Raw genomic sequence first — 23524 nt, forward strand, 5'->3', positions numbered from 1 at the left:
AAGCCTCCCCAAGAAGGTGATATTTGAGCAGAGATCTGAAGGTTGAGAAAGACCCAGCCTTATAAGAGTCAGTAGAGGAACATTCTAGGCAGGGAGAACAGGAAGTAGGCAAGAAACTGGGACAGTCCAGCAAAAGCAGCTGCAGCTTAGTGAGCAAGAGAGAGTGGTCAGTTTTAACAAAAGAGGAAGACAGGGACTAGGTCATGGAGGCTTTTGTAGGCCATGGTTAGTAGTTTGAATTTTATTCTACATGAAGAAGGAAAATAATAGAAGATTTAAGTAGAGTGGTGACATGCATGATTAGATTTAAATGTTTAAAAATCCACTCTTGTGGCCAGGCACGGTGGCTCACACCTGTAATCCCAACACTTTGGGAGGCTGAGGCGGGCGGATCACATGAGGTCCAGAGTTTGAGACCAGCCTGGCCAACATGGTGAAACCTCATCTCTACTAAAAATACAAAAAAACTTAGCTGGGCATGGTGGCACACGCCCATAGTCCCAGCTACTCAGGGAGGCTGAGGCAGGAGAATCACTTGAACCTAGGAGGTAGAGGTTCCAGTGAGTCAAGATAGCACCACTGCTCTCCAGCCTGGGCGACAGAGGGAGACTCCATCTCAAAAAAAAAGAAAAAAAAAGAAAAAAAGAAAGGAAAAGAAAAAGCAAAGAAAAGAAAAGAAAAAAGAAATCCACTCTTGTGATGTAGAAAACAGACTAAACAGGGAAGTGGAAGAAGGGAGGCCAGATGGGAGGGTTTGACTGTAGTCCAAGCAAAAGATTATGGTGCCTTGGACTAGGGGGTGACAGCAGAGACGGCAGGAAGAGGACACATTTGGGATATATCCTTCAGGTAGAATTGGTAAGACTTGGTCATGAGCTGAATGCGGGCAGGGAGGACAAGGGAGAAATCTAAAATGATTCCTCAATTTGGGGGTTAAGCAACTGTTTGGAAGATTATGCTCTTTATTATATGATTTAACAAATTATATGGGAAAAATTGGAAAAAAAAAAAAACCAGATGGTGAAGATGGGGCAGGGAAATTTGGGCATATTAAGATGCCTATTAGATATCCATGTAAAGTTGCCGGTGGCAATTGGATTCATGATTCGGGGGCCCAGACGAAATATTTGGGCTAAAGGTACACATTGGGAAGTCACTCCATAAGGAGAAGTTAAAGCCATCAAACGGAAAAAGAGAGAAGACCCAGGACGGGACTTGAGGCATAAGTTCATTGAAAGGTTGGATAGAAGAAGAAATAGCCAATTTGAATGGTATATTGAGCAAGAGGGAAGCACGTAGTGTAATCAGAAAACCACTTTATTCTTTTCCTCCACTACCTGTTCAAACCATCCCCTCCATGGAACTAGTTGTTCCCTGCTCCCTTGAACAAAATTGAAGAGGATTGTGTGACTTTTGTGGACATTCTTAAATAATATAAAGCCATCTGGTCACTGCTGGTCACACAGAGAGAGAGAGTGTGTGTGTCTCATTTCAATAAGCATTATGAATGGTCCATGGTAACAAGAAAGTGTTCCAAATTCATGAAGAGTTGAGGCTCTCCACTCCAACCTGGCTGCCTCCAGTGGGAGTCAGCTGTCCTCTATTTCACCTGAACTGTGAAGTCCACTTTCCCAGCTCATTTGGCTGCCTCTCGTTCCTCTAGAATTGAAGCAGAGTGTGGAGGGAGAAAGGGACAGGGCAGGAAAGATCCTACTTGGCTAGTCTTGTCGTAAACTAGTAAGAGCTATCTGGACTTTCCAGGCGTCCAAGAATCTAGAGCTTATTCTTTCTCTTTTGGGATAATATTATGGTTTCTTCAGACTCATCTTAGGAAATCTTACAATGGCAGTTCCCATGCTGTAAGTAAATGTATCTCCTAGGGCTGGTCACTTACAATTCCTCCTTCACTGCCTTGGAATCTAATAGTATATCTCCAACACTTGTTTGTGGTTGGGTTTTTTTCTCCAAGCAGCCCTCCTGGGCATGATCTAAGAAAACCTCAAGCTTGCTTGCTTTCTCTATGTGTGCTACCTCAGGCCCGCGGGAAGCACTCATAAACATCATTTGCCCCAACATAGCACCGTTTCTTCTCCCTGCCAGTAGAGCAGCTAGCCGGCCAAGGGCAGACTCTAGTCCACTGGGCTCCACCCTCTAAGTGCTCCCCAGAAAGCCCCTTTCTCTACACTTGTCAGGAGGAGCAAGCATCCCCCACTGCTTCTGTACGATGGGGAAAAACTCATAGGGCACATCTCTCTAAACAAATTTTCTCTCCAATTTCTTAGGCACCTTGGTCTCATTAATCTCTTTTATAAGCTGGAGGTGTTTAATCAACCAAGGGACATAAAATCCATTCTTGGCCATGCTGTAAGTCCTGGCCAATCGTCTCACTCCTCACTTGGTGAGGATCATTTGCTCTAATTGTGTTGGGAAGACAAAAATTTAGGACAAAATAGGATGTTTTAAAATCCTGTGTACCCAACGCAGAAAACTGACAAACAAGCAGAGGAGAAAGTCAAGCCAGGAGATGTAGAAGAAGCTAATGGGTGCTCAATTATGTCAAATGCTTCTAAAAGGAGGAACACATTGAAGACAAAGAAATGCTCACTGGATTTGAAACCTTGTGCAATTCCATTTCAATGTAGTGTTGGGAACAAAAGGTAGATGTAAATGTTAGATACTTCCCAGAATCTATTCACTCCTTTTTCTTTGCAGACAGAACCTCCACTGCCAGCTCCATTGTAAATCCTCACTGGTTTAAACCAAATACCATGATCCATTTTTCTTTGCCAATGGCCATGTGATACCATTATTCTGGCCAACAAGAGGTGAGGGGATGTCTGTTGAAGGATTTCTGTGGAGATCTCTCTTTTTTTTACATTTTTTTATTTTTTGAGACAGTCTTGCTCTGTTGCCCAGGCTGAAGTGCAATGGCATGATCTTGGCTCACCACAACCTCCGCCTCCTGGGTTCAAGCGATTCTCCTGCCTCAGCCTCCGAGTAGCTGGGATTACAGGCATGCACCACGATGCCCGGCTAATTTTTTGTGTTTTTGGTAGAGACGGGGTTTCTCCGTGTTGGCCAGGCTGGTCTTGAACTTCTGATCTCAGCTAATCCGCCCGTCTCGGCCTCCCAAAGTGCTGCGATTAGATTACAGGAGTGAGCCACTGCGCCCGGCCAGAGGTATCTTTTTATCTTGAAAAGAGACACAAGAAGATCTCTGCCCTTCTCCCATTAGCTACTGTCATTTCTGCCTGTGACCCCCAGAGCTGTGGAAACCATCTTGGCACAAGCCTGAGAATAAAGCCAAACTCCTAGAGGAGGGTGGAGTCAGGGGAATTGCCAGAGCCCCTGTCTGGAGCCTGCTCCACCTGTGGAGTTCTTGTCGCTTGAGCTAATGAACTCCCCATCTTACTTTACACAGTTGATTCAGAATTCTCTGTTATTTAATGCCAAGAGCATCCCACAGAAAAAGAGTAGGCTGAAGGGAGGTAAAGAATTGCAGGCAGAGTAACTCTTCTGAGTTAGTTTTCTGGAAAGAGGGACAGAGACATGGTCTGTCAGCTGCAGGGATATGAGGGATCTAGTGAAGGCTTTTCCAAAGATGAGAGATATAGTAGCCAGTTTTTAAGGAGGTGGGGAGGATTCCATAGAAATGGCAGATGGTACAGCTACAGCAACAAGCATCCTCTTGCCACTCACTGAAAGTGCAAAGCCTTTCCTGGAGTCTTCTTTTTTTTTGTATGTTTGTGTGTGTGTGTGTGTGTGTGTGCGTGTGTGTGTGTGTGTTTTGTTTTGTTTTTGTTTTTGTTTTGAGATGGAGTCTCACTCATCACCCAGGCTGGAGTGCAATAGCAAGATCTTGGCTTACTACAACCTCCGCCTTCCAGGTTCGAGCAATTCTGCCTCATCCTCCCGAGTAACTCGGATTACAGGGGCCCACCAGCATGCCTGGCTAATTTTTGTATTTTTAGCAGAGACAGGGTTTCACGGTGTTGGCCAGTTGAACTGACCTCAAGTGGTCCGCCCACCTCGGCCTCTCAAAGTGCTGGGATTATAGGCGTGAGCCACCGCGCCCCTGGCCATCCTTTCCTGGAGTGTTCTGCACGGATCTTGCTGATGCCCCTACAAGGAAGAGCTGCCAGTTTTCACAATATTGTGGCTACAACTGCTTGCATGCTCCCTCCCCAGTGACCTGTGGATGGAATCCCTCCAGCCATCTCTGAGCTCTTTCTTTAGAGAAGAAGCTGATCCCTGCAGGGCTGATCTATATCTCCAGGATAACCTCTGCTCCAGAGGGGCTGACAGGAGCGCAGCTTTTTATTCTCTTGAGGTTCTTCCCAAGAAAAGCCCAGTCTTATAAATTGTTACTTTCCCTCCAAAGAAATACAGATTATCCAAGAATCTAGCTTGCAGTTATTTGGTTTGTCTTCCAAGCTGCACCTACCCTTAAGCCCCACTTCACCTGGGTGTGCAGACCAGCTCAACCTAATGAAGTTTGTTGTTACTTAACCCTCCCCTTAACATTCGACTTCCCAATTATAATTGCACAGAAAAATATATACACCTATGCCTGTTGGAGTATTAACTCCTCTCCCCCAAAGGTGGGAAGTTTGGCTTCGCAATCAGCAGCTCTCTCGCTTTCCTAGTCACTTGAATTCATATGCAAATTAACGCAAGGTACAAGGTCTCTACCCAGGGGAACAGAAACATTCAGTCTCAGCTGGGGCGTGAGCTATATCAGGCCACATATTTACTGAACATCTAAATAATGATCTAAAAGGGCATTGCTGTGAAGCATTTCCAGTAGAAATATGACAACAATGCAAAGGACCAAGTCGAGAACAACGCTGATTTGCCTTTCTATTGCTTCCTGTCCAGAGTAACGATTTGTTCCATATTTCACTTCCCCTCCTCATTTACCAGTACAAGAAGATACTTAACATAAAATGTTTAGCACCCGTGCCATGAGGTACAATTATCTACACTCAAATAGCAACACCTGGTAAAAGCCAGTCAACTGAGTTTCATTTCCTTATGAAATTTCAACAATTCGTTAACTAAAACATTACATTGGCCAAAATATTTTAAACATCTAAAACTGGCTCCCTCTGTTGGTTAAATTCAAATGGACGTACCGAGTCTTGTTTTATGACATTGAAATGGAGCAGGGACCCCTCGTAGAGGACTGTGGGCCCCTCAAGCATGGAGATGAAAAAAAATCTTGAGTTTCTTCAAGGGAAATTCCAGGCACCTAGCTAACCCTGAAAAGTAAATGAGCAAATTGATAAGCAAAAAGGAAACAGTAGCTTAAAACAATAACCAAGGAATCGTGAGAATGCTTGGTTTCCAACAGAAACATCTTAACATATGTCCCCGAGTTTTTTTCAGAAACCTGGACCCCCACCAAAGGGATCCACTGGCACGTGAACCTCAGACAAGGGGGAAATGAGGACTGAACTCCAACACCCCTTCTTTGTTCTAAATTTCTTCCTCAGGGTCCTGGCAGAGGTCACACCCACAAGCCAGTGCTAACGGTCTTTTCTGCTGATGCCAAATTTTTAGCACCTCCTTAATGTATATGGTTTGGATCTGCATCGCCACCGAATCTCACCTGGAATTGTAATCCCTGGTGTTGGAGGTAGGGCCTGGTAGGAGGTGATTAGATCATGGGGGCGGAGTTCTCATGAATTGGTTAGCACCATCCCCTTGGTGCTGTTCTTGTGATAGTGAATGAGTGGGTTATCATGAGATCTCATGTAGAAGTGTGTAGCACCTCCCTGCTCCCTCTCTGGCTCCTGCTCTGGCCATGTAAGATGTGCCTGCTTGAGGCCAGGCGCAGTGGCTCAGCCTGTAATCCCAGCACTTTGGGAGGCTGAGGCGGTTGGATCACCTGAGGTCAGGAGTTCGAGACCAGCCTGACCAATATGGAGAAACCCCGTCTCTACTAAAAATCCAAAAATTAGCCAGACATGGTGGCACATGCCTGTAATCCCAGCTACTTGGGAGGCTGAGGCAGGAGAATCACTTGAACCTGGGAGGTAGAGGTTGTGGTGAGCTGAGATTGCACCATTGCACTCCAGCCTGGGCGAGAGTGAAATTCCATCTCAAAAAAAAAAGATGTGCCTGCTTCCCTTTCACCTTCCACCATGATTGTAAGTTTCCTGAGGCCTCCCTAGCCATGCTTCCTGTACAGCCCATGCATGGAACCATGAGCCGATGAAACCTCTTTTCTTATAAATCACCCAGTATCAGGTATTTCTTTATAGCAGTGCAAGAACGGACTAATACATTAACCAATCACAAATCAGGAAATCTTTCAATTGACCTGTGACCTGCAAGCCCAGACTTCAAGATAGCCTTCTCTTTCAGGCCAAGCCAATGTATAGCCTCCATGTACTGACTTGAGAATGTGCCTGTAACCTCCGCCTGCCTGCCTTTAACCTTTACCTATGAGCCATCTGGGGGGTTGGGTCTGGAGCATGAGCTACTCACTCCTCCTTGCCTGGCACCCTGCAAATAAACTCCTTCTTTTCTCCCACTGCAAACCTCAGTGTGGCTGTTTTGGCCTTACTATGTGGAGCAAGCAGACCCCAGTTTGGTTTGATAACAACATTTTCTACTAATGTAGTTTTGGCTAAAATTCAGACTGTGTAGGTAAAAAGAAATGAACAACATGGTCACTTTAAAAAATCTCTGCACTGACTCACGCCTGTAATCCCAGCACTTTGGGAGGCTGAGGCGGGCGAATCACGAGGTCAGGAAATTGAGACCATCCTAGCTAACACGGTTAAATCCCATCTCTACTAAAAATACAAAAAATTAGCCGGGCATGGTGGCGGGCACCTGTAGTCTCAGCTACTCGGGAGGCTGAGGCAGGAGAATGGTGTGAACCCAGGAGGCAGAGCTCACAGTGAGCCGAGATTGGGCCACTGAACTTCAGCCTGGGCGACAGAGCAAGACTCCATCTAAAAAAAAAAAAAAAAAAAAAAAAAAATCTCTGCACTTACCTGGAAACATTAGAAATGAGATTTTTTTTCACTTAAGACAGTAATTCAAACTACTGAGTCATGTGTGAAAATGTTAATAATTTTATGTTAAAACGTATTAAATTTTCATTTATTTATTTTTAGAGATAAGATCTCACTGTCACCCAGGCTGTGCCACTCATAGCTCACTACAGCCTTGAAATCCTGCGCTCAAGTGATCCTCCCACCTCAGCCTCCTGAGTAGCTAGGACAGGGTCTCCCTGTGTTGCCCAGGCTGGGCTTGAATTCCTGACCTCAAGTGATTCTCCAGTCTCAGGCTCTCCATTACTTGGGTTTATAAGCTATTCAAGCATTTTGCATTTGATCTTAGCCAAAAGGCCAAGAAGTGATATTAAAGCATTTTCATAATAAATTTATTTTCCAGGCATAGTATATTAAAATCTGCACCTGAATATGCTTCATACTTTTAAGATTTGCTGCCTCAGCCCCATGCACCCAAGTCTTAGCAAGCATGACTATAGCCACCAGTTACCTGGGCATGTCAGCAGCTTCAGAATTTTTGAAGCTGTCCTCACCTCCTTATCTTGATTTAACATTCTTCTAATTCTAACGACCCAATTTGTCTCTCCTCTCACCTTCAGGCCATCAAGCTCCAGAAGATTTTCAGTAAGGGATATCATCCTCTCAATAGTCCAAAGGCACCATTCTACAGGGGATCCCTAGACTGCCCATCAGTGGGATAGGAAGGAGGTGAAACCTGCCTGTTTCCCTTGGACATGTCTAGATACTAGTTTCACTAAGTCACAGAGTCACCCTCTGGCACTGACAGCTAGCACGAGGTGAAGACCCACAGAACCACCAATGCCTCATTGTCAGTGGAAAGCAATTACAGAAGACTGACCTTCATTCATTTTCCCCGAAAGATTTGGAGTCCTGGGCTCTTGAGGTGGGAGAGGTGTTAGTGCTAGTTAGACAGTCATGAGCGGGGCAAGAGAGGGCTCTGCCCCCACCCACTAGGAATGTCAGGTGGTGGTTCAGCAAGGATCACATTGTCTCTCTAAAAGTGATAAATTGGCAGCTGGCACCAGGAAGAGGCCATTTTCTGATGGTCCACACCTGTTGCACTAACATGTTAATTGAATGCAGATGCCAGGGAGAAGCAACTTCCCGGGCATGTGCATTGACAAAATGGCAGAGTATGACTTTCTGAAGCACTCCACAGGAAAAGGAAAGGAAGCCTCAGATGGGCATGCATACAAATTTCCTAAACACACTGTGGTTGCCCACCTCCCAAGGGTAAGGAGGGCACTGTGCATGTGGGCAGCCCACCCTAAGGGAAGAATCATGGGAAAGGAGCCAACGTACAAAGCCCTAGGATCAAGGTTAAACACCGCACTTGACCTTCATGTGGCCACTGGGGTCTCTTCCAAGTGCATCTTTCTTTCCTACTCTAAAGTATTTTATTAAACTCCTACTCCTGCTCTTAAAAATATATATATAGCTGCCTCAAATTATTTCTTAGAGTTAGATAGCTATTAATTAACTAATGAATTTTGTGATGATCCATCTATTCGTGGGAGTCCTCACAGTGAACATCAACAATGCACGGTTGTAGGAGACTGCTTTGGGGGTTCGCCTTAGAACTGCCCTTTCCTACAGAGGTCATTTCCACAGACATGTTATTTTTGACTTTCTTGGCTGCAATTAATTGATCCAAGGATAGACACCTGACCAAGCTGGGCCAATCAGATTGTCTCTCCTGGAAATTTGAAATCTGACATAGCCATTCAAGTCAGGCTTTATAGGTACTTAAGAGGGTGTATGGGAGGCTGAGGACACAAAAAAGCACAGGGGAAAAAATGATACACAATCTCAGAAAGAACAAAAATAGAAGAGCAGGGAGCCTCACAAAGAGAGGTGAAGGAGGAGGAGACAGCTTGGTTTCTGGTGGCCTTCCAACACCCATTTCTGGTGCTTCATGAGACTCTCTCTAGCCCCTGTGTTCTGTGAAACACCTTTATGTTTTGTGTTTTCTGTCTCTTCACTTAAGCAAGTTTGATTGAGTTTCTGGAAGTTGGGATCAAATCTTCCCTAATGTGACAATGGGCCCTCAGGGTTTGTTAAAGCATGAAGGAGAGCCAGCAGCAGCAGCAACGCTACATTCCCACGATCTATGCTTGCTGAGTTCTTGGGTCTGCTCTGTGTTTCTTTGATGTGTTAAGTACCTATACAGACCAAATAATGCTTTCAAAATGTTTCTAGTCACAACACACTGGCAAGAATATGGTTTGTATCATGACTTAGTTGATACATTGTCATGCATAAATATTTGAAACAAGAGTACTTGCCACAGTACCTGACATAAGGTAGATGCCCAACAAATACTTGCTGAAATAATTACATGAATAAATGAATACAGTATGAGAAAACAAAGGTAAGGCCATGAATGCTTACGTTGACTTTGGAAAAAGAAATAGAAAAGTCAGGCCGGGAGCGGTGCCTTGCACCTGTAATCTTAGCACTTTGGGAGGCCAAGATGGACAGATAGCTTGAGCCCAGGAGTTTGAGACCAGCCTGGGCAACATGGCAAAGTGTTGTATCTACAAAAAGACAAAAAAGCAGTCAGGCATGGTGGCACATGCCTGTAGTCCCAGCTGTTTGGGGTGTTGAGGTGAGATGATCACTTGAGCCCAGGAGTTAGAGGCTGCAGTGAGCCATGATTGCACCACTGCACTCCAGCCTGGGTGACAGAGTGAGACCCTATTTCAAAAAAAAATAGAGAGAGAGAGAAAGGGAAGGAGGGAAGGAAGGAAGGAAGGAAGGAAGGAAGGAAGGAAGGAAGGAAGGAAGGAAGGAAGGAAGGAAGGAAGGAAGGAAGGAAAGAAGGAAGGAAAGAAGGAAAGAAGGAAGGAGAGGGAGAGAGAGAGGGAGAGAGAGAGGGAGAGAGAGAGGGAGAGAGAGAGAAAGAAAGAGAAGGAAGGAAGGAAGGAAAAAGAAAGAAAGAAGGAAGGAAGGAAAGAAAGAAAGAAAGAGAGAGAGAAAGAGAGAAAGAGAGAAAGGAAGGAAGGAGACAAAAAAGCCAAGCTTAACAAGCCAAGTTTATAACTATCTTTAAAAATTAAAATTAAAAATCCAGAATAAACTAAGCAAAGAAAAGACAAATAAAAAGAATTTAAAACTATAGAAATCTTAATTTTTATTAATTTTAATTTTTAATCTTAAAAACTATAGAAAATTTATTTTTATAAAATATTAACAAAATTTTAAATCTCTAGCTGAATTTTTAAAAAGGAAGATCACAAATAAAAAAGAAAACAATCATTGTTTTAATTTAAGAAGAACTATTACTTATATCCTATTAAACTGAATGTTAAATAGGCAATTAATAAGTCCTTATATAGATATTACTTTGCATAGCTCCTGATGAGAAGTTTATTCTCAATCGTATTTTTATTCCTCTGGACAGCATGTGCCCTCTTTTTCTCTGGTTGCTTTTACATTTTTCTTTTTATCACTTGTTTTTAGCAATTTTATTATAATGAGCCATACCATGGTTTTCTTTATGTATATTCTGTTTGGGACTCATTGTGCATGACTTTATAGCTGTCATCAAAGTTAGAAAATACTTAAGTCATTATTTCTTCAAATTTTTTTTCTGGGTTTTTTCCCTTCAACTCTCTTCTCTTCTAGAACTTCAGTTACAATGACTGCTCATATTGTACCACAGGCCATACTATTCTGTTCATTTATTTTCAGTAATTTTTTCTCTGTGTGCCTAATTTTAAACAGTTTCTATTGTTACATCTTCAGGTTCACTGGGATTTTTTTTTCTTCTGCAGTGTCTAATCTACTGTTAGTCTCATCTACTATATTTTTTATCTTATATTTTTCATCTCTAGAAGTTCCATTTGAATTCATTTTGGATATTCTATTTGTCTCTCATGTTTTCCTTTACCTTATTGAACATATGGAGCATATTTATAAAAGTTTTTTTAACATGTTTGTCCTCTAATTCTTCATCTCTGTCATTTCTGGGTCTGTTTCTATTGATTGATTTTTCTCTTGGCTATAGATCGTATTTTCCAGGTTCTTTGCATATCTGGTAATTTTTTATTGGATGCTTGATATTGTTGATTTTACATTGTTGAGTGCTGGATTTTGCTGAATTTCATCAATTAGTGTTGTATTTTTTTTTCTCGTGTGCAGTTAAGTTACTCTGCAGATTATTCAACCAAAGACCTATAGAGGTCTCTCTGTAAATATCCAGACTTCTCTCTTTATGCAGCTCCCTCCTCTACTGTACTCTGCCCCACAAGTTCCAGCTGCATTGGAACAAGCTCTGATTTATGTTTTTAACTCAGACAGATTGCTGGGTTCTGCTTGTGTTCTCTCTTCCTACACTGGGTTCTGGAATTTCCATCCAGGCGATATACTGGGTCAATTGTAGAACTCACCTCATTTGTTTCCCCTCTCCCAAGCATCACAGTCTGTACTGCCTGCCATCCAAATTCCAAAAACTGTTGCTCTCTATTTTGTCCAGAGTTCTAACTGCTAAAGTGGAGGATAAATCCAGTACCTATTACTCTGTCATGTCCCAATGCAAAGTCAACTCATTTCAATTAAAAGCAGAAATCAGACCAGGACCCCTCTAATCATCCCTTTTACTTAAAATACCACTAACAATATGGCCACTGTTGTTAGTCAAGACAACAGAATAAAAGAAAAAAAATTATTAAAGTGACATAGTCATGTAATTAGCAAATCCAAACAAACTATCTGTCTTAGGCCAACACTATTCCTGGTTATGCAAGTCTTGATGGGGTTCTTTCAGAGTTATGACTAAGAAGAGTTAAATGTTCCAGTCTCAACAAACAAGAGAGCTTGGGAATCCATGTACAGAAACCAGTGAGATAATGACCCACACTTCTCCACATATTTTAATTAACCCTTAGTCATGAAATTACAATCACGTTGTCCTATTATATTTCATTTTATTACCATTACGGATCATTTATGTCATATTTTTCTTATTTTTAACAGTGTATTGTTCCTATGCATTCACTATAGAAAAAGTTAAAACATCCAGATAATAAACAAAAATAGGCCGGGCATGTTGGCTCACGCCTGTAATTCCAGCACTTTGGGAGGCCGAGGTGGGCGGATCACCTGAAGTCAGGAGTTCAAGACCAGCTTAACCAACATGGAGAAACCCCGTCTCTACTAAAAATACAAAATTAGCTGGGCATGGTGGCAGGCGCCTGTAATCCCAGCTGCTCAGGAGGCTAAGGCAGGCTTGAACCCAGGAGGCAAAGGTTGTGGTGAGCCAAGATCATGCTATTGCACTCCAGCCTGGGCGACAAGATCGAACTCAGTCTCAAAAAAAAAAAAAAAAAAAAAAAAGTATGAAGATTTGAACCTCATATAAAAGAACAGCTATCACCAGCCTCTGGATAAGCGATATTTAGAGATGCCTGATATCATTAGGAAAAATGCTTGACAAGTCATCTAGAGGAAAAATGGTTTGCCTCACTAACAATCAAAGATACACAAATATAAATATTTTAAAGGTATCATTATTGATCAGACTTTGGAAATAAATATGCCTAGATATTATATTTGCATTTCAAATTCGTCTTTTTTTTTTTTTTTTTGGAGACAGAATCTCACTCACTCTTTTGCCCAGGCTGGAGTGCAGTGACACGATCTTGGCTTAGTGCAATCTCTGCTTCTTGGGTTCAAGCGATTCTCCTGACTCAGCGTCCCAAGTACCTGGGACTACAGGCATGTGCCACCATGCCTGACTAATTTTTGTATTTTTAATAGAGACAGGGTTTCCCCATGTTGGTCAGGCTGGTCTCAAACTCCTGACCTCAAGTGATCAGCCTGCCTCAGCCTCCCAAAGTGCTGGGATTACAGGCATGAGCCACTGCGCTCAGCCAGAAATTGGTCTGATTTTTATCAGCACCAACTGGCTGGCTAGAAAGCTGCTTACACCTTTGACCTACTAATTTCACCTCTAGGAATGGAGCACTAAGAAAGCTTGCATTCTAAGCCAAAGTTTCTATACTAGGATTGTTCTGAATAGTTTAGACAAGCAAAACCTTAGAAACACCAAAACCTCCAGCAACAGAACATAATTAACCAAACAGATATTTTAACATGATGGAACACTTTATATAACAATATCAATAAGTTTGATAACCATTTCCTGAGCACTTGTTATGTGCCAGACACTGCATTGAGTGATTTAAATATCCTATTCTGTATTTGCATTTAATTGCTTAATATTTTCTATCTCAGGTAGATAATTGCAAATGAGAAAATTAAGGCTCAGAGAGTTATATAATGGGCCCAAAGTTACAATTAATAATAGTAGACAGACAACTCCGGTCTGTCTTACTCTAAAACCTTCAAAAACTCTTTCCACTTTATCGTGAAATTGCAGGATCCAAATATGGCAAACCCCAAAGGTTGAAGGAAAAGTCAGAAGACATAAACCTTTGAGACCAAAGGTTGTAGTAAACAAAATAAAATTCTCTATTACTGGCCACCCAAAGACATCTTCCCAGGAAGATTAATAATTGTGATTGCAATACAAATTTTTAACACTGGGCTATTTTAAAGTACCTAAATACCAGTATTTTTGTTTATAAACACCATCTTTTTTTTTTTTTTTTTTTTTTTTTTTTTGAGATGGAGTTTCACTCTTGTTGCCTAGGCTGGAGTGCAATGGCGTGATCTTGGCTCTCTGCAACCTCCGCCTCCCTGGTTCAAGTGATTCTCTTGCCTCAGACTCCTGAGTAGCTGGGATTACAGGCATGTGCCACCACTCCCAGCTAATTTTTTGTATTTTTAGCAGAGACAGAGTTTCTCCATGTTAGTCAGTCAGGTCTTGAACTCCCAACCTCAGGTGATCCACCCGCCTCAGCCTCCTAAAGTGCTGGTATTACAGGCGTGAGCCACTGCGCCTGGCCTATAAATACCATTCTCAAATGAAACCTTTATGCACCCTTCTTGGCTCTCTCTGCAAACCATTTCTCTATACCTGTTTTGTCTCTTTGACACTCTTGTCACAAATCCTCCCTCTTTTCCTATCGGTTTCTGCCAGACCCCTGACCCCTCCCATCTCTTCTAGCCATCACCCACTCCCCTCCTCTAAAAGGGCAGATACCTGCTGCTGAAGGGACAGAGCAAGACCCAGAGCAGGGCCATCTGTCCAGGGTTGGAAAAGAGAATTCAAAACTGATACAACACGTAGTCTTGAAAGCTCACTCCTAGGAGCTGGACAGGGCAGAAAGGTACTAAAGCAGGTGGGTCTGGTACCTACAGGCGACTGCTGTGACCGAAGCCCTCCTTCCCCGGAACAGAGGGGACTGAAGGGTAAGGGGCAGCCTCACCAAGCGTGACCAGAGGCATGTTTTGTAATAGGTTTAAAACATGTTATATTTGAATACAATATGTAGTTTCAATGATTTTTATTTTATTTTTTTATTCTTTTTTTGAGACAGAGTTTCGATCTGTCACCCAGGCTGGAGTGCAGTGGAACCATCTTGGCTCACTGCAACTTCCGCCCCCTGGGTTCAAGCGATTCTCCTGCCTCAGCCTCCCAAGTAGCTGGGATTACAGGTGCTGCCACCACGCCCGGCTAATTTTTTTATTTTTTAGTAGAAACAAGGGTTTCACCATGTTGCCCAGGCTGGTCTTGAACTCTTGACCTCAGGTGATCTGCCTGCCTCAGCCTCCCAAAGTGCTGGGATTACAGGCGTGAGCCACAGTGCCCGACCTTTTTATTCTATTTTACAAATTCTGAGGTAAATACAAAATATCAAATTGCCATTAGGTAGACTAATCTGTATGCGTGTTGCTGATAAATAAGATTGCTTCATTAATTCCGAGGAACGGGCCCAAGATACCTCCTTTAATGGAAAGCATGAATTTAAAATGTATCCGGTGGGAGTGGGGGAAGCAGTAGATTTTAAAACAGGGTAAAGTCTGAGAATCATCAAGGAAAACTTCAAATACAGAATACTTCAGCGAGTAATAATGAAAGAGCAGAGGCTGGTCGCGATGGCTCATGCCTGTAATCCCAGCAATTTGGGAGGCCGAGGTGGGTGGATCACTTGAGGTCAGGAGTTCAAAACCAGCCTGGCCAACATGGGGAAACCCCATCTCTACTAAAAATACAAAAATTAGCTGGGCGTAGTGGCAGGTACCTATAATCCCAGCTACTTGGGAGGCTGAAGCAGGAGAATCGCTTGAACCCGGGAGGCAGAGATTGCAGTGAGCTGAGATCGTGCCACTGCCCTCCTGCCTGGGTGATAAGAGCAAAACTCCATCTGGCAGGGCGGGGAGTGCAAGGGGGCAGGGGAAGAGAGAAAGATCTGCCTATATTTATCGAGCACTGTTGACAGAAGAGAGATGGGATTTGGTGAATTCTAATCCTAGAAAAGTGTACCTTATAATGGAGGATAAATTCTCCACACGTGGTCATAGCCCAGCAGAAGGATTAGGTGCACACACACACACACACACACACACACAGAGCAGACTGCACTCAAGAGGTACAAATACAAACAGGAAATGGCTTAATTTTTCTCCTAATGTCCTTTAACATGCCTTACTGGATCCCTTTTTTTAATTTTCTTTTGAGATGGAGTCTTGCTCTGTCACCAGGCTGGAGTGCAGTGGCGCAATCTCGGCTCACTGCAACCTCTGCCTCCCGAGTTCAAGCAATTCTCGTGCCTCAGCCTCCTGAGTAGCTGGGACTACAGGCGCACCACCACAACCAGCTAATTTTTGTATTTTTAGTAGAGATGGGATTTCACCATGTTGACCAGGATGATTTCGATCTCTTGACCTCGTGATCTGCCCGCCTCGGCCTCCCAGTGCTGGGATTACAGGCGTGAGCCACCATGCTTGGCCAGCTGGATCTCTTTTTTTAGGCCCTGGACACCTCAGGAATATCTTAAAGTTTTTCAGGCTCTTGTGATTGTATGAATAGCCTCATTTGGGGATGTTTTAAAAATTCTACTTTGATGTAAACAAAGAAACTCACATCCAATCCCCCTCACCTCAGGCCTGATCTGTGGCTACAGGATCAACACTGAAGAAGATCAGCTGGGCTTGCGTGGCTCACGCCTGTAATCCCAGCACCTTGGGAGGCCGAGGCGGGCAGATCATGAGGTCAAGAGATCGAAACCATCCTGGTCAACATGGTGAAACCCCATCTCTACTAAAAATACAATAATTAGCTGGGCGTGGTGGCACGCCTGTAGTCCCAGCAACTCGGGAGGCTGAGGCACGAGAATTGCTTGAACCCAGGAGGCAGAATTTGCAGTGAGCCGAGATGGTGCCACTGCACTCCAGCTTGGGTGACAGAGCAAGACTCTGTCTCAAAAAAAAAAAAGAAAACTGAAGAAGATGGATGTCCTGTGGGAGGGAACTCCATCAAGGCAGCTCAAATCTCACTGCCTATTGCAGAGTTCACTCTGCCAGGAAATTCATATAACTTTGCCCCACCAAACTGTGGCTCTCATTCCTTACCATGCCATCATGGTCTTCTCTAGCCTTCCTCCTGCCTTGATGATTTTCTAGGTAGGAAGCAAACATCGGCCTCTATGTTACTATTAACTACCTCCCACATCCCACCACTCAACCACCAACACCTCTGCAACCCCATAAACTTCAAAGCCTGCATGTCAGGCTTCCCAAGAACTCTCTCAGCTTTCAGCCCTGGCTCCACGGAAACACAGGGGCTGTGATTCCTTCTCAGCCCATCACTAGAGCACATCTCCTTCCCTGCTTCTAGGCAAGCAATCTGTAATCTGTAAGATTGCTTGCTTAGAACTCCTAGGCTTCTGTGCTTCTTGCTCCCTTAGAACTCCTAGGCTTCTATGAGGCTGAAGGTGGATGACAGAGGCTGATAGTCACAGGACCAGTTCTGCTATTTTTTAGACAACCTTGAGGGGATACCTAAAATCATTCTTTAGAAATAAAGAGGAATTCTTATCAGCTTTGAGGATTTAACCAAAATTATGAGACATCAGGAAAATCCCATTCCATATTGTTTTACATTAACAATAAGAACCAATTAAGTTCTATTTCTTGATCTGGTTACTGGTTACTTGGGTGTGTTCTGTTTTGGTAAAATATATGGAGCTATGTGCTTATGCTTTATTTCTCTTTATTAGGTTATACTTCCATAAAAAGCTTACTTACAGGAAATTATCCAGGATTCTCCCCCAACCCTGTATGCTGGATTCTGTGCCAGCTATTTTACATCTCTTATCTCATGTAATCAGGCTGGCTACATTTATTGAGCATCTACTATATGCCAGCAGTATGTTATATTCTTTGTTTTCTTTTAATTTTTATTGTGATGTATAACATACACATAAAAATAATTCAGTTTAACAAATAGTTATAAAGTAAACACACATGTAACCACCACCCAGATGAAAAAATATATTGCCAGCACCCCAGAAGCCCCTTGTGTATCTCTTTCCAATCATAATCCCCTGCAATACTCTTCATACACATTATTTAATTTAATCCTCACAAAAATCCTGGGAAGTTATTACCAGTAGTTGCAAGCTGAAAAATTCCCAGAGTTCATCCAGACCTAGGAGACATTTGAGTTTAATCAACCAGAAAGAAGAAACTGTATTAAGCACCTGGGGCATTCAGTAAAGACCCCAGAAGGGCTACACCTTGCTTGTAGGACTACCCTAGTCCCAGAGTAAAGGATACTCTAGACCTAAAATAACAAAAGTGAAAAACAAGCTTCAGACAGATCAAACTGATCTTCTAATAAATTAACTGTCTGCCAGAACAAAGTCTAACATACTTAAACAGAAAAAAGCAAAATTGAGCACTCAACAAATGTTGAAATGTCCAGCATCCAATCAAAAATCACCATAGTAGACAAGAATGGTTGTGTGCACCTGTAGTCCCAGCTACTTAGGAGGCTGAAGCTGGAAGGTTGCTTGAGCCAGGAGTTCTAATCTAGCCTGGGCAACATAGCAAGACTCTGTCTCTAAAATACAATTACAAGACATACAAAGAAGTTTTCTTAATTTTAAGAAGTGATCCATGACTAGAAGAAAAATCAGTCAGTTAAAAACAAACTCAGAAATGACAGAGGTGATAAAATTAGCAAAAAGAAAAAAAAGCAAAAACAGAGAGAAATGGGAGATACAGATACAAGCCAAATGGAAATTCTAGAGATGAAAAATATAATGTTTGAAATAAAAAATTTACTGAAAGAGTTAAACAACAATTTAGGCAGTGCAGAAGAAAAGATCAATGAACTTGGAGACATAGTAATAGAAACTATCCAAACTAAAGCACAGAGAGAAAAAAGATTGAAAAAACTGAACAGAGTTTCAGTGACCTGTAGGGCAATAGAAAGTTGTATAATGAGATTACAAGATGCAGAAGTAGGGGAGTGACCAAAATAATATTAAACAAAAATATTGCTCAAATTTTCCAAATGTAATAGAAACTATAAACTTGTAGCTTCAAGAATCCCAACAAACCTTCATGCAAGATAAATACACACACACACACACACACACACACACACAAAGCATATCACAATCAAATAGCTGGGGGGAAGTGATAAGAAGAAAATATTAAAAGTAGGCAGAGAAAAAACATAACATACAAAGGAAAGAAATAGAATGATCACTGAGTGAGACTCCATCTCAAAAAAAAAGAAAGAAGGAAAAAGAAAGCTAGAGTGGCTTTCTAAATATCAGGGTAGACTTCAGAACCTTATAAAAGGATGAAGAAAAACATTTCATTATGATGAAGTAAACAATTCATAAAAAATAAGTAACAATCATTGATGTGTCTGCACTGAATAATATAATTTCAAAATACATGCAGCAAAATTGACTAAACTGAAGGAGAAAGACAAATCCATAATTATATTTGGAGATATAAACACTTCTTACCCGATAGTTGGTAAAATAAGTAGTCAGAAAATCAGTAAGGATGTCAAAGATTTGAACAATACTATTGACCAACTTGACCTAGCTAACATTTATAGAACACATCACTTAACAAAAGAAGAAATATTTTAAGTGCACATGAAATAGTCACGAAGATAGACCATATGTTGAGCCATCAAACAAGAATGGGACCAGTAATGTTTTAAATTCTTGGGGCTTTTTGGATCAAGCACCTTAATCAGATATTGAGTATCAAGTCCCTGCTCAGTTTCTATGACACTGGTTTCTGCCCTGTTCTTCATGACCCAAGTCCTTCCAGAGGCTGAACTCAGCTTCTGAAGTCCAGGCCCTGCACCTATAGTTTCTGATACTTTCTGCTGATGTCCCTGGCACTGAATTGCTAGACTTGCCTGACCACTAGCCACTGATAGAACTTACTCCTTTTTTTTTTTGAGATGGCGTCTCCGTCTTGTTGCCCAGGCTGGAGTGCAGTGGCACGATCTCAGCTCACTGCAACCTCCGCCTCCCAGGTTCAAACGATTCTCTTGCCTCAGCCTCCCGAATAACTGGCACTACAGGCACCCGCCACTATGCTCGGCTAATTTTTGTATTTTGGCTCACGCCTGTAATCCCAATACTTTGGGAGGCCGAGGCGGGCAGATCACCGGAGGTCAGGAGTTTGAGACTAGCCTGGCCAACATGGTGAAACTCAGAACGTACTCCTTTTATCTGCCCCAACTTCATGAGTCCCTAAGCTCTGGTTCTAGCTACCCATAGTCTGACTCAATTATTCATTCAACAATCATTTATTGAGCACCCACTATGTGCGAGGCACAGAGCAAGATGCTGGAGATACAGCCACGAATAGGGCAGACATGATCCCTTTTCCAAAGTAGATAGTGTCCAGTAAGAGACACAGACAAGTAGCGAGACAATTACAAAGCACTGTGATATATCCTATGAGTGAGCAAGTCCAGGGAGCTTTGAAGGCACAGAGACTGAATACCTAATTTGGACTTCAGGTTTAAGAAAGACTTTCTGGTGGAAATAAAATCAAAGCTGAGACTTGAAGGATGAGTAGGAGTCAGCCAGAGGGTAGAAAATGTGGTACGTTGTTCTAGGCCAGTGATTCTCAAAATGTGTTTCCAGATCAACAGCACCAGCATCAATTAAGAACCTGTTAGAAATGCAAATTCTCAGGCCCTTCCCCAGACATACAGTCAGAAATTCTAGATGTGGGTTCCAGAAATACGAGTTCTAGCAAATCTTACAGGTGATTCTGATGAATTGTAAAGTTTAAGAATCACGACTCTAGACACAACATGTACAAAGGCATGGAAAAAATGTGGTCTTCTCCAAGCCATACTCAAATATGAGAATGGTGATCCTAGTGCCTATCAGAGATGGCAACACCAAACCTAGTTCAATTCTTGTTTAACAGAAAAATAGAATAGGAAAGAACTATTATTTGTTAAACAGAGAGTATATACCAGGCCCTATGCTTCACATTGTTTCTCTTATCTAATCCTTACTACATCCCTATTATTAATATGATATCCATTTTACAGCTATGGAAGTTGAGGTTCTGAGAGTTACAGAACTTGCCCAACCTCACTCAACTAGTAAGCACCAGAACTGGGATTTGAACCCAGTTCTCTCTGACTCTGGAACCCAGGGAATTTTCTATGCCAGCCCACTGCTTCCAGGAAAAAGAGTTGAAGATGAAGAGGTGAGGGCATTTCAGCAGCTTCACTCACTAAGACTCCTGGGAATGGAGCAGGCTGACACAGCAGCCATTGTTTGATGTCAAACACTGGCTTTTTGACTTTATTATCATGCCTTTGGAGATGGAGCCCAAAATGAGCAAATTTGCCTTTAGGTATCAGAGAAGTTCCATATCAGATAATGATTCTGGCTATGCACTGGAGGAGTACTTCAGGGTCCCCTGGGCCTTAGACCAGAGCAGAACCAGCTCTATTTTGCTTGCTTATCAGCGGAAAATGTCCTTATATTAACATCCCTGGAAAGAAACATCTGATTAAAGGGCTTGTATACCAGTTGCCACCACATGATAATGAGATATAGTACTATCAGTCTTTGAATGAAGATGAGAATAAAGAATTCCAAGTGTTCAGTGCTTAGCAGCAGAAAGAAGCACTTGGAAGAGGCATGATTAAACTTTTGTCTAGAGCAGTAATGCACGCTATGTGTGAGCAACGTGGGTTGAAGATCAACGGAGATAAAACTGCAGTGTTTGCCTCTCGAGTGGGCCCTGGAGTGTGCTGGTACTCATTCTGTTTTGTCTGTTTCACGTATAAAGAGCTGCTGGTCAACCTCGTCTATTTTTATCAGGATGAAAAAATTCACTGTGGCAGGCACCATGCTGAATTGCTCAAACCCTGAAGCTCAGCATGTGCTGAGATAATTTTGTTGATGTTTGCACAGAAACTGAGAGTCACCATTGGCACATGAAACACTTCTGCTGCCTTGAGCGCAAAATGGTCCCCAGAGGACAACGTATGTTATGAAGGATGGCCACCCATTCTGCTGTGGCTGTTTTGAACCTGTCTACACAGAGTGCTGTGAAATCTGTGGGAACATATTAGTGTCGATCATGTGCAGATGACCTATGATGGGAAGTGTTGGCGTGCTGCAGAAGCATGCTTTTCTCATGCCTAGCATAAATCCTTTTTGTTGGATATCTCTTCTTTCCCAAAGTCAGATTTATTACTCAAAAATATGCAACCTTGGGCTGGGCATGGTGGCTTATGCCTGTAATCCCAGCATTTTGGGAGGGCAAGGCGGGCAAGTCACAAGGTCAGGAGTTGGAGACCAGCCTGGCTAATATGGTGAAACCCCATCTCTACTAAAAATACAAAAATTAGCCAGGCTTGGTGGTGGGCACCTGTAGTCCCAGCTACAAGGGAGGCTGAGTCAGGAGAATCGCTTGAACCTGGGAGGCGGAGCTTGCAGTGAGCTGAGATCACACCACTGCACTCCAGCCTGGGTGACAGAGCATTACTATGTCAAAAAGAAAAGAAAAGAAAAGAAAAAGAAAAGAAAAGAAAAGAAAGAAGAAAAGAAAGAGAGAGAGAGAAAGAGAGAAGGAAGGAAGGAAGAAAAGAAAAGAAAAGAAAAGAAAAGAAAAGAAAAGAAAAGAAAAGAAAAGAAAAGAAAAGAACAAGCTAAAGCAAAACAACCAGAACCTTGCAAGTAAAAATTACTGACCTGATATGGACTGGGCACAAGATGAACAGTGTTTCTGCTCATGGCAACCACCCAGGCCCTGCAAACAGTAGAAGGCTCCAGAAATTGGATCTGCACCATGGGGCTTCAGGGTAGGCTAACGATCAAACACAGGGGTATGAAAATCCCTGGGGTTTTTGTCAGATTTGAAACCAGAGCAACGTGCTCAGGATTCTATGGATTCTTTGGCTTTGTCCAACATCACAGTAGCTTCAGAGGATGGATGAAGCAAGCTGAGGTCATCCTTATATTCTCTGCAAACTCTGAAAAAAAACGGAGGCAGAAGATTGTGAGAAAATCAGCAGTATGGAAACTTTGAACTCTGCTGCATGGAAGTACAGAGTCCTTAAAGAGTCTCAGTTCAAAATTTTGTCTAGAAAAAAAAAATCATGCCTGATGAAAAACTAGTACATCTGCCAGTACTCAGACAATCCAAGTCTCAATCCAGACCACAGAAGGTCAGATGATGTCATTGACAATGGAAACTGCAACATCAAGATCAGGCAGTGTCCAGTGAGTGACAAGACCTGGGTGTACCATTCTGAAGAGAGGGGATCCAGATCTCATCACCATTTCCACAGGAGAAGTAGAAAGTCCCACTCTGACAATATCCTGAACATTGTTACAGAAAGAGAATATTCTCCCAAGGACAGGCTGCAGCTTTACATCCCCAATAAGTACAGTAATTTATGTGGAATAAAAGGGCCCAGGAAATCCAAGCATACATCCAGAATGCCGATCTCTATAGACAGCATGCCCATCCACTTCCGACCATTTCTATGTCCCCGGGAGTGAAGAGGTTTCTGGGATTCCTGGTGTTCCTCCTTCTCGTCCTCCTCTTCCAACTCAGAACAAAGGGATATTTTCTTGAACAATCAGTCCCTCAACCCCAGCCACAGAGATACGCCTACTATAGAGACGCCCTTTCCAGTCCAACTCCCTGCCCATCAGCTTGGTTAGAGGACAACTAAATTCAAGAAGAAAAGCAGACACAAATGCAAAAACTATTATTTCTTAAGATAGTAGCTATGGAGATAAATGTGTTTAAAATATAACATTAACCATCAAAATCCTATTTTTTTCTTACATAAAACAGTTGCTAAAATAGTTTAAAGTGTTTTGCCTGTGTAAATGAGAAGTCAACTGCTGTTTACAGCATCAGATTAATGTTTGAAAGGTGAACTTTCTCCTGTTTACCCTCCTTAGATGGTACCTAACGGGAACATTACAGTTTTACACAGTGCTTTGGTCTCTGATCCTTAAGAGAATACTCAAGAAACTGCCTTGAAGTGATTGGACAAGGGTGTCGATTTTAGAAGATGGAAAACTCCAGCCACC

The 23524-nt window shown here is 42.5% G+C and overlaps 1 pseudogene; it reads left to right on the forward strand.

Moving 5' to 3' along the window:
- The first annotated feature begins 20775 nt into the window (after window positions 1-20775).
- On the forward strand, window positions 20776-23209 carry LOC126948953 (prickle-like protein 1; annotated as a pseudogene).
- The last annotated feature ends 315 nt before the right edge of the window (window positions 23210-23524 follow it).

Source organism: Macaca thibetana, chromosome 2 (assembly GCF_024542745.1).
Source record: "Macaca thibetana thibetana isolate TM-01 chromosome 2, ASM2454274v1, whole genome shotgun sequence".
NCBI lineage: Eukaryota > Metazoa > Chordata > Mammalia > Primates > Cercopithecidae > Macaca > Macaca thibetana.